General features: G+C 36.8%; 1 pseudogene; it reads left to right on the top strand.

The window, feature by feature from the left end:
* The first annotated feature begins 1,635 nt into the window (after positions 1 to 1,635).
* On the top strand, positions 1,636 to 1,735 carry LOC122123440 (annotated as a pseudogene).
* Positions 1,736 to 18,424: the final 16,689 nt, after the last annotated feature.

The raw sequence follows: 18,424 nt of genomic DNA, 5'->3' as shown, positions 1-18,424 counted from the left end.
AACCTGGGATCCTAGGACCCATGAGTCCTGCAGAAGAATAATAAGTTTTAGACATCATATCAGCAAAATTTGGGTATAATCAGTAGGAATGCTTCAGAAATGTGTAGAAAAACATTTTGGAACCAGTGAGTTAAAATAATAAACAGAGCAGGAGTGTAAATTCTCTTATAGATTAGAGGAAAACAATTTTTTTTAACAATGTGAATTCTGAAGACCAAGAACACTTACAATGTTTATACCGAAGACATTGCATTGATACTTTTCATATACTAATATATATTCTTTTTTTTTTTTTTGGTCGGCCGTGGGGCTTGAACTCTGGGCCTGGGCACTGTCCCTCAGCTAGTCAGCTCAAGGTGAGCGCTCTACCACTTGAGCTACAGCGCCACTTCTGGTTTTCTAGTGGTTTATTGGACATAGGAGTCTCACGGTCTCTCCTGCCCGGGCTGGCTTTGAACCGCGATCCTCAGATCTCAGCATCCTGAGTAGCTAGTATTATAGGCGTGAGCCACCAGCGCCCGGCCATATACTAATATATATTCTAAACACAATTATTTATATTCCAATCTATTTATTGTAATATATATCTATTTATTTGTCAAATTATCAATTAATTCTAGTAAGCTTCACTGTGTGAAATAAAATATCAGCACATATAAATATAAAATATATAACTATATATAATATAAGAAAAAGGCACATGTTTTGCAATGTTCTGTTGTGGTTAGGGTATCAAAGGCAACTGTGTTTTAAAGTATTATTCCATTATTTCTACCTCAGTGTTTGGTAGAGTTGGACCTAAAGCTTTACCATTTGTAGATTTACAGCCTAGAGGCAAGATGAAACACTGTGATTAAACCATTACCAATTTAAGGCCTAATATCAAGGAGAAACATATAGACTTCTCTTGTACCTATGAAAATATTTGGTGAAAGAAAGGCAGTAGTGTAAATTCCTGCCTGGTTGGATGGTAGCCTGGCCAGGACATTAGGTAATCATGCATATGAATTTATTTTCACCTTCTTGGCTTTAGCTACTTTTAAAATGTTAGGTATAACAAACAATTATATTTTGATAAAATACCTTCTAGTCTAAACGATTCTGTCTTAACTGTTCATTTCTCTATAATCCCTCTTAACTAAGATTAGTTTTGTTCCAAAAAGGAAATCTATGCTGTCAGGGTAAGATATTCTGGTTGGTCTGTTGTTACATGGAAGAAGAGTGAAGGGTCAGGTAGACATTTGTGCCAGTAAGACCTCATTTAGGAAATTTTAAGCTGCAGAAGTTTAGAAGTAGCTCTTAAGCAAGGCTTATTTTGAATCCATTAGCTCCACAAAGCTAACTCAGTTGATAAATAAGTACTTGAAAAGCCATCACCTTTGGATCTAGCTATAAAGGCTTCAAAGTATGATCAAATTTAATTGAAAAAGACTTAAAATAGTCATTGACAAAAAAAATTGCAAATGTGAGCAATCGACCAAACAGTGTAAGTTTTCCAATATACACAGAATTTTAGAGAATTAAGATCAATAGCATTTTGGGAACAATAAGTTTTCCTGGTTACAAACAGTCAACCAAGGATATATGCCTTTATAAAGACTGCATCATTAACTATGTAAATTTACAGGATATGACATGCTTCAGCAGCACGTTTACCCAAATTACAACAATACAGAGATTAACATGGCACTTGTACAAGGATGATATGAAAATTTGTGAAGTATGCCATATTTTTCATTCTTCAGATGCAAGAAATGAAAAAGTTATTAAAAATGATTACAAAAATAAAAATGTAACAATACATGTAATTAATTGAACTAAAAATTAGTTTGACATCAGTGTATTAAATCCTCACCTTAGAAAGGCCTTTACATAGCATAATCTTTACAAAACGTTTGAAATTAGATAACATCGTCATTTTATTCCAAAGAAATAACATACTATAAGGACCTAGGAAAAAAAGGAATGTTAAACTGTTTCTATATGGAATGCTATCTGAAATAACACATTTAAAAATGAACCTATATATTATAAAACAATGTAGAATTCAAACTATTATGTCTAGGAGAGAATGAAATAGATTATGGATATTATACAAACAAAATACAGATTAGATTAAAATATACTTTTTTCAGACAAAAACCAGAAATATCTTTAGTTTCTGTACTACACATTTCAACAGATAAGTTAAAATGATTTCTGATTTAAAAACCACAAACTCTGCAGAAATCATTATAGATGTATACAAACAAATCTTGAATACATTTTGACATCAAAGTCAGGCAATTCACTTGAAGAATACCATGGAGTCCATGAATTTTTAAAGTAAGATATTGCTGCTGTTTGTATGGTGAAAATATTTTGTACGGACACAAGGATGGATTGGCTTTTTTGAAATTTAAGAAACTTAACCAAACCATTATGACTTAGGAGAACAATTTTTACAGCTTTCCACAACTCCAAAAACGTAGTGATACATATTTATCCTTTTGGCAATATCAAATTCAGTTTCTTCAAAGTTCTTCAGACCTGGTTTGATAATTTGATAATATTCAATAGTAAGAGATCCAGCATATTTTTGCTATATCTATTCCAAAGAGCAAGATGCAAGGGGGTCAAGAGGACTTTAGTTTGGGCATTGCGACATGCATCATGATGAACTAAGAAAGAATCCAGTCTGGTATTATTCCACATATAAGCACTGTGTAGGGATGTCCAGCAATTCACAGTTATTGCATGAATATCTGCCTTGAGCCACCAACTCATGGATAATATCTAAGTGTCCACTGTAGGATTCCCGATGAAGAGAGGTATATTCATCATCATTCCTAGTATTCACATGAGTGGCCTTTTTGGAAAGTAGTCTCTGTACTGTAGTAAGCTGATTATTTTCAGCAGCCCATAGAATAATTTGCTTGAATACTTCTCCATTTTTTCTGCGAATGATATCATTCCTCACTTTTTCATCTTGTGCCTTGTCTTCATCAGAATTGCCTAAGCAGAGACATTGAGTACCAGTGGGAATCAGGTGCACATATATTCCCCAATAGTTCACGTTGGTTGAACTGCTCAGAAAAATCCAGTGAATATTCTACATCTGTTATTTCACCATGATTATTTTTCTCTTTTTCCATTTTTACTATTCGAAATTATTCTAACTGGAGAGTAGAGAATTGATAGAGAGCAGAGGAAAGGTTTTCCTCCATATAGAAAGGTACAGACTGAAAATGAGGACCAGTGGTGTCTTCATGTGCAGCTTATTCTAGGAACGAGAAAATATGAAATAATGCTTTCTATGTAAATGATTTGGGGAATGGCAGAGCAAAAAGTGAAATGATGCAACCAAAAATATAAAAGCAAAATAAATTAGGATAATTATGGAGCAGTCATATTATCTATGAGAACCATGAAAGGGAGAGAGGAAGAAAGAGACAGATATGCAATGACCTAGCTAGCCACAAAATCCATGCCTCGGATCAATTTATAGATCAAACAATTTTATTTTTTAAAAGAGATGGAAATACAATTTATGTATTTACTTGAAATTAGTAAATACATTTTTTTTTAAATTTTATTTTATTTTACTTGAGAACATACTGTACAGAGGGGTTACAATTACATGGGCAGGATAATGCATACATTTTTACCAAGCATTGCAGCCTCCTCCTTTGTTTACCCTTCACCTCCTTTCCCAGCCTCCCCCCTCCCTCCCACCCAATCATACCCCCCCCCCACCGACATTGTAAAGCTGGTTTTGACATGACATTTTGTACTTCTCATTGTTGCAACAGGTCCACCTGAATCCTTAAACGACTTGTTTGTCCCCATCTCCTCCACATGTTATACTGACATCAAATATAGTGAAAGCGGGGGTTACACTGTGGGGGAGGGACATACAAAGCAACAAAAAAATAATCTTATAAATGCATTAGAAACACATGCATGAAAGAAACAAAAACATTAAAATACATATTTGAGGTTTCGTTTTCCTAACATCACATTATCTGACTTTTTCCGCTTGACTCATACCTATATAGATATTGCAAATAAGGGAAACCATGGGACCTATGTTTCTTTGGGTCTGGCTTACTTCACTTAATAAAATTTTTTCCAAGCCTTTCCATTTCCTAACAAATGGGGAAATGTCATTCTTTCTGATGGAGGCATAGAATTCCATTGTGTATATATACCACACCTTCTTGATCCATTCATCTACTGAGGGGCATCTGGGTTGGTTCCATGTCTTAGCTATGGTAAATAATGCTGCAATAAACATAGTTGTGCTGGTAGCTTTAGTGTGGCCTTGTTTGTGATCATTTGGGTAAATGCCCAAAAGTGGGATTGCTGGGTCATTGGGGAGCTCTATGTGGAGTCTTTTGAGGAACCTCCATACTGCTTTCCAAAGTGGTTGAACAAGTTTACATTCCCACCAACAATGAAGTAAGGTTCCTTTCTGTCCACATCCCCTCCAGCATCTGTTGTTGTTAGAGTTCTTGATTTTTGCTGTTCTAACTGGAGTGAGGTGATATCTCAATGTTGTTTTGATTTGCATTTCTTTTATGGCTAGGGATGTTGAACATTTCTTCATGTGTCTATTGGCCATCCTTCTTTCTTCTTCAGAGAAGCTTCTCTTTAAGTCTTTCGCCCACTTACTTATTGGGCAGTTGTTTCTTTGAGGATTTGTTGCTGGGTGGTTTAATTTTTTGAGTTCCAAGTATATTTTAGATATGAGACCCTTGTCCGTTGTATGGCTAGTAAAGATCTTCTCCCAGTCCGTGGGCTTTCTATTGATCTTGCTAGCTATGTCATTTGCCCTGCAGAAGCTCTGCAACCTTATCCAATCCCATTTGTCCACCCTTTCTTTGATTTGTTGTGTTTCCGGGTCTCTATTCAGAAAATTTCGGCCTGAGCCAAGGAGACCCAGGGTTTCTCCTATTCCATCCTGTAATGTTTTCAGAGTGTCTGCTTTGAGTTCAAGGTCTTTGATCCATTTGGAGTTGATTCTGGTGCAGGGTGATATATAAGGATCTAGCTTTAGTTTTCTACATGTAGTTAACCAGTTTTGCCAGCACCATTTACTGAAGAGGCTGTCTGTCTTCCATTCTATTGTTTTAGCTCCCTTATCGAAGATTAGATGGCTATAGGTCTGTAGGTTCATTTCTGGGTTTTCAATTCTATTCCATTGGTCCTGAGGTCTGTTCTTATGCCAATACCAAGCTGTTTTGATTACTATGGCTTTATAGTAGAGTTTGAAATTTGGTATTGATATTCCTCCAGCCGTGTTCTTTCCGTTGAGGAGCGTTTTTGCTATTCGGGGTCTTTTATTGTTCCATATGAATTTTTGGATTGCCTCTTCTATTTCCTTGAAGAATGAGGGTGGAATTTTGATAGGTATTGCGTTGAATTTGTAGATAGCCTTGGGAAGTATTGCCATTTTCACGATGTTAATCTTTCCAATCCAGGAGCATGGGAGGTTTTGCCATTTTTTAAGTTCTGTGTTGATTTCCTTTTTCAAGATTTTAAAGTTTTCATCATAGAGGTCCTTCACTTCTTTAGTTAAGTTATTTCCTAGGTATTTTATTTTTTGTGGGGCTATTACAAATGGAGTTGCTTTCCTAACTTCAGCCACACTTTTCTCATTGTTGGCATACAGAAAAGCCATTGATTTTTGGGGGTTAATTTTATAACCTGCTACTTTGCCAAAGTTTTGAATCAGCTTGAGTAATTTGGGAGTGGAGTCTATGGGATTCTTTAAATACAAGATCATGTCATCTGCAAAGAGGGAGAGTTTTATTTCTTCTTTCCCTATTTGGATCCCCTTTATGTCTGCATCTTGTCTTATTGCTGTAGCTAGGCATTCTAATACTAGATTGAAGAGAAGTGGAGAGAGTGGACATCCTTGTCTTGTTCCTGAGTTAAGAGGAAATGGCTTTAGTTTTTCACCATTGAGTATAATGCTGGCTGTAGGTTTGTCATATACAGCCTTTATTGTATTGAGGAATGTTCCATGGATTCCTAATTTTTCCAAAACCTTCATCATAAAGGGGTGTTGGATCTTGTCGAATGCTTTTTCTGCGTCTATTGAGATAACCATGTGGTTCTTATTCTTGCTCCTGTTGATGTGATGAATAATATTGATTGATTTGCGCATATTGAACCAACTTTGCATCACTGAAATGAATCCTGTTTGATCGTGGTGTATGATTTTTTGGATGAATTGTTGAAGTCGGTTGGCCAAAATTTTGTTGAGAAGTTTTGCATCAATGTTCATCAAAGAAATGGGTCTATAGTTCTCTTTCTTGATGAGTCCCTGCGTGGTTTTGGGATGAGGGTTATGATGGCTTCATAGAATGTGTTCGGTAGTGAGCTTTCTCTTTCAATTTCATTGAAGAGTTGGAGGAGAATTGGTGTGAGCTCTGCTTTGAAGGCCTTGTAAAATTCCGCTGTGAAACCATCTGGTCCTGGACTTTTCTTAGCTGGGAGGTCTCTTATTGCTGTTTCTATTTCAATGCTTGATATGGGCCTGTTAAGATAGTTTGCCTCATCTTGGTTTAGTTTTGGCATGTCAATATTTGCTAGGAAGAGGTCCATTTCTGTCAAGTTCTCAAACTTATTAGCATAAAGTTTTGAGAAGTATTCCCTTATAATGTTCTGAATCTTGCTTGTTTCCGTGGTGATGTTTCCATTCTCATCTCTGAGTTTATTAATTTGGGTGTGTTCTCTTCTTTTTCTGATAAGATTTGCTAAGGGTCTGTCAATTTTGTTAAGTTTTTCGAAGAACCAACTCTTTGTTTTGTTGATTCTTTCTATAGTTTTTTTGGATTCTAATTCATTTAATTCTGATTTAATTTTGATTATTTCTTTCCGTCTACTGGATTGGGGTTTATCTTGCTGCTCTTTTTCAAGGAGGTTTAGATGTGTCATTAAATTGTTAGTTTCAGATCTCTCCAATTTGTTGATGTAGGAGCTCAGAGCTATAAACTTGCCTCTGAGTACTGCCTTTGCTGTGTCCCAGAGGAGCTGGTATTTTGTGTGTTCATTTTTGTTGAATAGCATGAACATTTGAATTTCCTTTCTAATCTCTTCCATGACCCACTCATGATTCAGCAGTGTGTTGTTCAGCCTCCATGTGATACCGGACTTTCTTTGGTGGCTTTTGGTGTTGAGTTCTAACTTTATTCCCTTGTGGTCAGAGAGAATGCAAGGTATAACTTCAATGTTTCTGAATTTAGACAAGTTTGCTTTGTGGCCTAAAATGTGGTCTATTTTAGAAAACGTTCCATGTGCTGCTGAGAAAAACGTGTATTCTGATGCTGCTGGGTGAAATGTTCGGTAAATGTCTGTTAAGTCTAGTTGATCTATGAAGCTGTTTAGATCTGCGGTTTCTCTGTTGAGTTTTTGCCGAGTTGATCTATCTAGTGGGGAGAGTGGTGTGTTAAAATCCCCAACAATTAATGTCTTTGGATCTATATGGGATTTGAGGGAAAGTAGTGTTTCTTTGATAAATTTGGGTACTCCATTGTTTGGCGAATAGATATTTAGAATTGTAATATCCTCCTGAAGGAGAGATCCTTTAATTAGTATGTAGCGACCTTCTTTATCTCTTTTCACGAATTTTAATTTGAAGTCTATTTTATCTGATATTAGGATTGCAACTCCCGCCTGTTTATGGGGTCAGTTTGCTTGGTAGATTTTGTTCCAGCCTTTAACATTGAAAATGTGTTTGTTTTTATGGGCAAGATGTGACTCCTGTAGGCAGCAGATAGAAGGGTCTTGTTTTTTAATCCAACTAGACAGTCTATGTCGCTTAATTGGAGAGTTCAGTCCGTTAACATTAAGAGATAGGACTGAGAGGTATTTGGGAGTTCCTGCCATGTTATCTACCTTCTTGGGGGCTGCGAAAACTGGGTTCTTCCTATGGTTCTTGGATTCTCAGTTTGGGTGCAGTTTCTTGGCCTTTATTGCGGTCTTGTTGGTTTTCTATGTGTAGGACATCTTTAAGAATCTTTTGTAGGGCTGGTTTGGTGGAGATGTATTGTTTCAATTTTTCTTTGCTATGGAAGGTTTTTATTGGCCTTCAGTTATGAAGGAGAGTTTAGCTGGGTACAGTATTCTTGGTTGATAGTTGTTTGTTTTTAGGGCATGGCATACATCATTCCAGGCTCTTCTTGCTTTGATTGTCTCTGCTGAGAAATCTGAGGTGATTCTAATTGGTTTCCCTTTATAAGTGATTACCCTTTTCTCTCTGACAGCTTTAAGGATCTTTTCCTTGTTCTGAGTTGATCCTGTGTGGATTATAATGTGACGGTGGGATGTCCTATTCTGGTCTGGTCTATTTGGGGTTCTAAAGGCTTCTTGTATCTGGACAGGCCTATCTTTTTGCATGTTTGGGAAGTTCTCTGCTAGGATCCTGTTAAACAGATTTCCTAGACCATTAACTTCTGTTTCTAGGTGCTCCTCTACACCCATTATCCTTAGATTAGGCCTTCTGATGGTGTCTTCCAGGTGTTGGATAGATCTATCATATTTCTTGGACTTGTCTTGGATGGTTGTATGTTCTTTCTCTATAATATCTAGGCTGTCTTCAATCCCTGAGATTCGATCTTCTGCATGGTCTAACCTGCTGTCAAGACTCTCTACTTTGTTTTTTATCTCTTTTCCTTCTAGTTGGTCAGCTTTGATGGCTTCAAGTTCTTTGTTGAAGCTCTGTTTTAGGTCTTGTATGAATTTCTTTACTTCATTTATTTGGTGTTCAGTGTTTGTCCTCAAATCACTTAGTTGATTGGTTATGGTTTCTTTGGGCTCCCATTCCTTCTGTTGGGTTCAATTCAGCATTCCCTTTGTGGTCTCCCTGACTTCCTTCAGCTCTTTGTTAATGGATTCCATGAATGCCTTTAGTGATCTTTGTGTGTTCTCTACCTGGTCTCTCAATTCCTGTATTACTCTTTGATTAGCTTCCTCCCGTTCGTGAGATTCCTGCAGATCTCTTTGAGTGTTCTCAGCCTGCTCACGCCATTCCTCCCTTTCTCTTTGAGTATTCTCAAGTTGTTCACGCAAATCCTGTATCAGTTTTTGAGTAGCTTCCTCACGCTTATGATATTCCTGTATAAACTTCTGGGATGCCTCCTCTCTCTCCCTATCACGCTCATACAGAGTCCTTTGTACATTGTCAAACTTTTCATTTATCATGTTTGCCAGCAGTGTTTGTAGAGCTGTTTGGGAACTCTCCTCTGGATTATTCATTATCTGTTCTAACCCCTGATTATCAGGATTGGGAATTGAGATACCCGAATTTGCCATTTTTCTTGTGTTTTTCCGGCTTACTCTGCCCATTTGAGATGAAGATAGCACCAGTTTTGTGCTAGAACACTATCTTAAGGCAACCATCAACCAAAGTTTGCATTTGTACAGTCGATAGTCTACAGATACAATCTAGTTCAACAGATACATCTATTCGACATCAAACAACTATATGTTAAAGGACTTCGAACCGCAGAGAAGAATTTGGAAAACCAGAAATTATTAGGGTTAGGGAGAGATGTGGGTAAAAAATAGGAATAGATTGGTGTGGGGAGGCACAGGGAGAGTTAACTATGTCCTAATCACAATGCAGGAAATAGGTTGGGTAGGATGTAAGTAGAGAGAGAGAGAAAAAGAAGAAAGGGAAAGGGGAATGAAAAGAGACCAGAAAATAAAATAGAAACGTAAAAATTAATGTTATTTTAGAGATTAAAAGACCATCTATTTATAGAGGAATATGAATATGTTGAGAGAAAGGGAGGGACATAGAGGAGATGAGAAAAACTTTAAAAAATGCTTAAAATATTATATAGGTATAAAGAGGTAGTACTGCTATTAATGAATTTAAGTCTCAGAGGTTTTGAATTGAGTAATAAGTTTGTGGATTAAGTGTGTACACAATGGGGGATAGGGTCTACTGGTTAACTACGGGTTTATCTGAGGCTGTGCAGGACAAGAGTTAAGTCACATAAAGATGAACAAAGAGGAAAAGATGGAAAGGATAGGAAAGTGAGAAGAAAAGATCAGAAGTTCAGTAAAGCTAGTAAGAAAAACAAAAAGATAATTAAGAATGAAAGAAAAAGAGAAAGAAGACAAGAAAAGAAAAGAAAACACACATTCACGTATTCCTAAAATAAAAATTATAAGAGGAGAAAGAAAAAAAAAAAGTTAATGGAAAACAATTATTTTTTCAGAAGAGGCAAAAATTAAAGATTAATAAAAGTTTTAGAAAAGCAAAAAAAAAATTTATATATATATATAAGGTAACAAAAAATGAAAAAAAAACAAAACAAGGAAAAGAAAAAAAAAGAAAAGAAGAAGAAGAAAAAAAAAGTTCTTTGAATTTTTTTGGGGGGGAGGGGTGGGAAGAGTCCTGTATCTCCCTTTTGTCTGTAACCAGAGTCTGGTTGGAGTCTCTGGTCAGCTTGAGGTCCTGTGGCTTGATTGGTTTCTTAAGTCAGTTTGTTGGAACAAGCAGAAAAATGCTCTGCTTTACCCAAGTTTTTGAGATCCCCCTCCCAGGTTAGTTTACTGGGAGGGTGATCTGCTTTGAGAATCACAAAAGAGGGGGATGCAGTGATGAGGCTAGGTTCTGGGTAGAGTTTAGGCCTTTCAATGAACAGTAGCTTTTCCCTGGGGCTATTTTGTGAAAAAAAAACTCACAGCAACCAGCCTGGAGCCATTCTCAGGGTTTCTGTTTTTCAATTGATTGTGGTGGCTGCTAGAGGGCGGGGCAGCCTCTGGCTCTGGTTACCCGGTGAGGAGAGCCACTCCAATGGCTGGCGCCTGAGCTGGGTGACTTTTCCCTGGATGGAACTGAGTCTGTGAGGTCACTTCGCCGTTAAGTTCTTGTGACCTGCTAAATGACTAGTTTTATTCCAAGGCCTGAGCTGGAGCTAGCCGCTCCTCTGAGCTTTGTCGGTATCCAAGATGGAGATCACCGGTGCTGGGAGGGGAGGGGTGGCCTTCCCTCCTCTTCTCCCAGAGAAGGAGTGAGGAAGTGGGGCTTCTACTCACGCGGAGTCTTGGATCCCGGGTCGTCTCTGGTCTGCAAAGTGCAGGATGAAGTTGTCCGCTCCTTGTCGGTTCTTGCTGGTGTTGAGTAGAATCGGCTCGTCCGCTGCGTCTGGCTCCTTCGTCCCAGACTGAGTCTCAGGTATGCCTCCGCGGCGGTGGTCGGCAGCTGCTCAGATGTGTCTGCTTGGCTTCCCCTCTCTTGACTAACTCTCTGTCCTGTGATGGCACACTTGGTGTGATTCTCTGGCTTGGGACTGTTCACTGGAACTCTGAAACTCTTTTCTATGCAAGAGCTTGTTCAGATTCCAGCTTCTCCTCCGCCATCTTCCCGGAACTCCAGTAAATACATTTTTAATGGCCTACATAAAGAGACATAGCTTTGACCAAATTAAAGACAAGAATCTAAATCCCTGATAATTCTAGTAACAGAACTGACTGAAATCATTTGAATATCACTTTTCCTGTAGAGTGAAGGAATAGGTCCAGGCTAGGAAAGCAGCTAGAGAAGGCAGACTGATTGTATCTGGAACAAAACTTTGTGGAAAATGGTATCAAGGATTAATTACTGGTGATCCACTTGCACTGGTAGTGTGAATCTGAAATATTGCTTGCTGATTATGAACTATTGCTTTAATCATTGTATGTTCCAAGAAGAAAAGGTGATTTAATTGATAGCAAAGGATTAGTAATACACTTTGACTTCTCATTAAGCACCTTCAACCATCAAAATCACATGAAGACAATAGACAGGCCTACTTTTTTAGATGAAAACAGGTGTCTTTAAAAATAAGATAATTAAGTATTCCTACAAAAGACTTTTTTTTACTACTGTATTATACAGTTTTTTTCTAATGTTGGGTAACAAGTAACGGATCTATTAGAAAACTCTTAAAGCTCATATGTTCAATAGTGAGTTTTCTTATATTATATCATGGTATTTTTGCTCATGGTTTTAAGAAGAAATTTACTAGCTTAAATTTCTGACAGGACAATATCATCACTGTACAACTTGCTTCTATACTCTACGTTTTAAATTACTATCTAAGTATGTGCATTAGATAGCTATAGAGGAAAATCTAGAAGCCACACTGGTGGCTCATGTGTTTATCCTAGCTAATCAGAAAGATGAAATCTGAGGATTGTGGTTTGAAACCAGACCAAGCAAAAAAAATTCCATTAGATTCTGATTTGAAAGTAACCAGCAAAAGCTAGAAATGGAGCTGTGCGACAAGCAGTAAAATTCTAGGCTTGAGAAAACTAAAACAAAAAAACAACAAATTCTGGGACAGAACCATGCCCTGAATTCAAGGCTAGTATTAGCACAAAACAAATGAATTAATTAATTAATTAAAATAAATTAAGTGGTCACATGTGGCGAGGCAAGTAAAATGTAACACCCATGGTGACTGGATTGTGTATTATTTTGTAATAAGGCAAATTAACGTTTGTCCAAATCACTAATATTTTATTTGTACTTTTTGTACTAAACCCTGAATTTAGCATGCATATATATGTGTGTACATGTGCACACATGTGTGTATGTGTATATGTGTGAGTGTGCTGTTGCAATGTTGCTTGCCAATGTGGACAGGGTGAGGCTGAAAAGAGCTAACTGTGTTGCAATGTTTTTATTTATCAGTGTTCTGTCATGTCATTTCTATGGAGCCACTCTTCTGTACATTTTATTTGTCAAATAATAACATCATAATCAAAGCATATACAACATTAAGTTAGATTAAACAGACCAATTTTAGCTCTGATTATATGTTAGGTAAGAAGATGCTGATATAATTAGGTAGTAAGTTATTGCTGTAAGATGACTGTCAGTACAAAATATGTATTTGACCTCTTAAATTGGTTATACTTTTAAGATATAATCATGGAGTGAGTTTGACCTACTTGACCAAACAGGTATTACTCTCTGGTTATTCCTGTGAAACACAAGGTGGATAAATTCTATCCGGATTTCTGTTGAAAATAACTTTCTTTGTAACATCATATCTAATCTCACTAAGATAATCTACCCTGTATTTATTAAGTTTGAATATCCCACCATATGGACTGAAAATCAGTATTGTGGATATGCTTGTTAGATATACCTTTCAAAAACAAACAAAAAGCCTGTGTCACCTCCAGATTGTGGATGCATTTGAAGTTGTTTTGTACATGCAGTGGGATCTTCACTAATGGCCCTTTTTTGTGAGTAACTCTCATAACTTTAACAAATAAGGATTTTTGAATATTTTTTCCAATATAAATATCAACCCAGAGCTAGTCTTGCAATTTCTGAAAAGCCTTTGAATATTTTAGTATTATTTCACTTCATTGACTATAGGGCTAAATACATTTCTGAAATAAATATTATTAACATCTGAAGATGTAAGTGGGTATATAGGGTTTTTTATGCATCATTTTATGAAAACCCAGTTTTTATGAAAGTAAATGAAATAGAATAAAAGAGTATAAGTAAATTTGGTAAGCTAATTATTAGTATAACTTTGTTTTCTAGCAAGTTTTTTTAATGTAGATGATGCAGTTAAATTATTTTGTTTGTATATCTGTACTTCAGTTAGTTTTAGAATCTTTATAAGAATGAATTTGTGGAAAAAATAAATGTATTTAAAAATGATTAGGATTAATCTTGTGTTTTGTGTCCTACTCCCAAGAAAATGAGTTATTTTCAAGTGTTAATATTTTATGACTGAATCTTCAGTATCACAATAAATTTTGAAAAATATGCAGTAGTATTGATGTCTTTTGAAACCAATTGTATTCACAACTTGGAGAATCTTTAATTCATGCATAGGTCTTGGTGTCTATTATTTTTAACCTATCGTTCCTACCATTAATGATAGTTGAGACTGCATTTTGGAAAAATATTTATCTGAGGTCAAAGGTGATTTTTATATCAGTCTTGCTTGTTAATAGCATTTTAAAGTAGTACATTTCTCTCAAAATGTTGGGTATAAAAAACATTCAAAATACCTCTAATAGTAAACAACTTAGGTGAGCTACAATGTGGAAATGATTGGTCCATAAGACCTGCAGTCTGTTTCCATCAGGAATTGGGGAGGTCATTCCTTCAGTATGACTGTGTTAAAGAGAGATTGGGTCCCAAGGTAGTGCAGTCTTTTCATGGGATAGAATATGATTTCTACAATTTTGAGCTAGAAATCAGGAATGTTATAGTTTAGCAGTTCCTTTCACCAGGGAGGTATAAATTGATTATGAATTTGGAATTTTCATATTACAGTTACCTATTTCCTTTCTTTTTGTTTTTTGTTTTGGTTAGTCGTGGGGCTTGAACTCTAGGCTTGGGTACTGTCCCTGTGCTCTTCCTCTCAAGGTGATCACTGTATCGCTTGAGCTACAGTGAAACTTCTGGTTTATTAGTAGTTTATTATAGGTAAGAATCTCTCGAACTTTCCTGCCTGGGCTGGCTTTGAACCGCGTTCCTCAGATCTCACCCTCCTGAGTAGCTAGGGTAACACGTAGACCCACAGGCATCAGGCTTATTTTCCTATTTTCTAACAAAGATAAAGTGAAATATCATTAGAATGTGGACAATAATTCTGGGAAATTTTCCTAGAATTAGTAGACTACGTGCTGGTATTTTAGTCATAATTTAGAATGAAGTTATTTGATACGGTGGGAATGGGGCGCAGGCTAAGATTTACCATTTGTGCAATGTTGTACTAGTAATTCCAACTCTGAAGACTTCAATATCATCATCTGAGAATTAGAAATGGAAGTAGTTCTACTTTATGGGATTATTGTTAGGATTAAATTAGGTACCATAGATAACATACTTGGAAAAACGATCAGCATTTGATCCTTTCTACCTGTTATTTTATCATTTGATGAATTCTAAATTTTTTACTGTAATTTTTATAATGTGTCTCTTTAGGATATGAACCTAAACAATAATCTAATACTACAGAGTTGAGGGAGATGAATTGCCCTCCTGAATAATTTACTTTTGGGTCAAATAAAAGGAGGCTTGCAAAAAGAGAATAGGCTTTAGAGAAACATGATGAGTTGATGTAAATAGCTGCTTAGCTGATTTTGTTAATTTGTGAACTAATTCAGGGAAACAGAGTACAACAAGGTAAAAAAAAATAAAGAAGGTCATATTGAAATACTCATTGGTATGTTTGTGTGTTCACGCACACGTGGGTACGCACATGCACATATGCAGATGCTCATGCCTGTATTCATCATTCCTGAAGTGTGATACTGCCTGGGCACTATCCCTAAGATTCTGTGCCCAAGGATAGTTGTCTACCACTATTCCATTCTGATTTTTTAGAGATAATCACATATATTTTCATGATTGGACTGGCTTTGAACAGTGGTCTTCAGATCTCAGCCTCCTGAGTAGCTAGCTAAGCTGATTCAGCCTCTGAGTTTCTAGTTAAAATTCTGACTGTCCTGTATGCTTCACTGCTCTTTTATTCTTTTCGTGCGGTAATCAGAAGCGTAACTCATATATGTCTAATTGCTTTAAAAATAATGTTACTGCTTGGCACCAGGGCCTCCCATCTCTACTCTTAACTATTTAGGAGGCTTGAGAACAGATCCCAGGCCAAATTTTAGTGGACTTTCTTCTCTATCTATAGCTGGGTGCATTGGATCATTTCCACCATCCTGCACTATCTAAGAACTAGGATTGGAAGGACTGCAGGATCCAGACCAGCTAAGGTCGGAAGCTAGACAAGTTGGTGTACAACTCTGATGCCATTGATGATTGGAAGTTTAAAAGGACAGATAAGGTGCATGTTCTTGTAGAAAGGGAATCACTATCCTAAAATTAACCACTGATATTATGCCAGCCTAACAAGAAAAATACCCAAAGTTGAAATCCCCACAATTTTCCACAATCAAAATAATTATATACATTAACATCCCAAAACTTAGTACAATGTGTCCTTTATTCTAATATCTTTATCAGATTATCATACGATGTGACAGAATAGTTCTACATTATATTATGATATATTTAAAAACACCTAGAAAATTCTTTCTCATTTATGAAGTGCAAAAGAATGGCAAATTACCTCATTTCTTACATATTTGGGTATCACTAAAAATTCTTCTAGAAAAAGTTCCGGGAAGATGGCAGAGGAGAAGCTGGAGGCTAAACAAGCTCTTGCATAGAAAGCAGTTTTATTGTTCCAGTGAACAGTCCTAAGCCAGAGAGTCACACCAAGTATGCCATCACAGGAAGACAGTTAGTCCAGAGAGGGAAAATCCAGGCAAGGAGACAGATCTGAGCGCTTGCCAGCGGCGGTGGTTGCTGTGTCCAGCCTTAGACGCCGAACCTACAACACAGAGAGTCCAGGACAAAGGCTCCAGACGCAGCAGGTTGGCGGATTCTACTCAACCCCAGCAAAAGCTGACTAGAAGCAGATATCTTCATCCTGCAGTTCACAGACAAGGGACAACCCAGGAACCAAGACTTGGTGTGAGTAGAAGCCTGACATCCTCATTCCTTCTCAGGGAACAGAGGAGGGAAGGCCACCCCTCCCCCCTCACTACCAGAGACCTTTGATACTGACAAAGGCCTGGCTGAGCAGCTAGCTCCAACTCAGGCCTTGGAAGAAAACAAGAGTCATGTAGCAAGTCACAGGAACCTAACCTGTCCTGCTAGCCTCAGCCCCACCCAGGGAAAAGTCACCCAGCCTGTGGAGAGCAAGTTCTGACAGCCCCAGGAGTAGATGTCTTCACTGGATAAACAGAGCCAGAGGCTGCCCCTCCCTACAGCAGACTTGACAATCAATTGAAATTCAGTAAACTTAAACCCTGAGAAAGGCTCCAGGCTGGGCTCTGTGAGTGTCTCACAAGCTAGCCCCTCAGGGAAAAGCTACTGTTTGCTGAAAGGCCTCAACTCTATCCAGAACCTAGCCTCATCACAGTATCTCCAAACTAGAGGAAACAGCCATCTCCCACTTTTTTGATACTCACAGCAGATCTCCCTCCCATTGAATAAGCCTGGGATGAGGATCACAAAATCCTGGGTAAAGCAGAGCATTTTTCTACCTGCTCAAACTAACCAACTTAAGAAACCAACCAAGCCACAGGAAAATCAAACACCACAAAACGACCAAAGACTCCAACTAGAGACTGGTTAATGACACAAGGGAGATACAGGATCTTCCCATCCCCCCCAAAAAAATCAAATAACTCTTTTTTTAGTTTTTTATAAAAAAAATTTTCCTAAAACATTTTTTTAATTTTAATTTTTAACATTTAAAAAAATTTTGTTTTCTATTAACTTTTTTTTCTTCCTTTTATAATTTTTATTTTCAGGGTATAAGTGTGTGTGCTTTTTTCTTGTGTTTTTTCTTTTCTCTATAACTTTTTTTTGTTTAGCTCTACTAACCTTTGATCATTTTTTTTCTTTCCTTCTCATTCTTTTCACAATTTCTTTTCTTTTGTTCTTCTTTACGTGACTTAATTGCTATTCTGCTCATCTTCAGATATACACATAGTTTATTATTAGACCTTATCACCCATTGTGTACCCACTTAATCCAGAAATTTATTACTCAATTCAAAACCAGCACTACTTCTTTATATCTATATAATATTTTAAGCATTTCTAATTTTAAGTTTTTCATATCTACTTTATAGCCCTACCCTTATCTTATCCTATACAATTTCTTCTCTGAATATTATGTCTGCATTTTGCATAATTTTTAAGTTTTTAAGTGTTTCACTTTTTAATTTTTAATATTTTTTCTTCTATTTTTTTCTTGTCTCATTTTTTCTCTTTCTTTTCTTTTTCTCTCTTTCTCTACTATCATTCTATTCAACCTATTTCCCGCTTTGAGATTAAGACTTAGTTAAGTTTACTCATCCTCTGCCTTTCCACATCCCTGTATTCCTATTTTTACCCACATCCTCTCCCTAAACCTGATAATTTATGGTTTGCAAAATTCTTCTTTGTGGTTCGTAGCCCATTAATACATAGTTGTTTGATGTTGAATAGATATATCTGTTGAACTAAAGTGTATCTTCAGACTTTTACGATGCAACTACAGACTTTGTTTGATGCTTAACTTAAGATAGTGTTCTAGCACAAAACGTGTTAATTTCATCCCAAATGTGGAGGGCAAGCCAGAAAAACACAAGACAAATGGCAAGTTCGAGTTTCCAAACCCACTCATGATACTCAGGGGACAGAACAGATAATGAATAATCCACTGGAGAGTTCCCAAAAAGCTCTACAATCACTACTGGAAAACATGGTAAATGAAAAGATTGAAAACCTAAAAAGGACACTGTATGAATGTGATAGGGAGAGAGAGAAGACAAACCAAAGGTCAATACAGGAATACCATGAGCGTGAGAAAGCTACTCAAAGATTGATACAAGAATTACGTGAG

Source organism: Dipodomys spectabilis, unplaced genomic scaffold (assembly GCF_019054845.1).
Source record: "Dipodomys spectabilis isolate Male_0828 unplaced genomic scaffold, ASM1905484v1 ptg000228l, whole genome shotgun sequence".
Classification (NCBI taxonomy): Eukaryota; Metazoa; Chordata; class Mammalia; order Rodentia; family Heteromyidae; genus Dipodomys; species Dipodomys spectabilis.
This window is presented reverse-complemented; position numbering and strand designations above follow the sequence as displayed.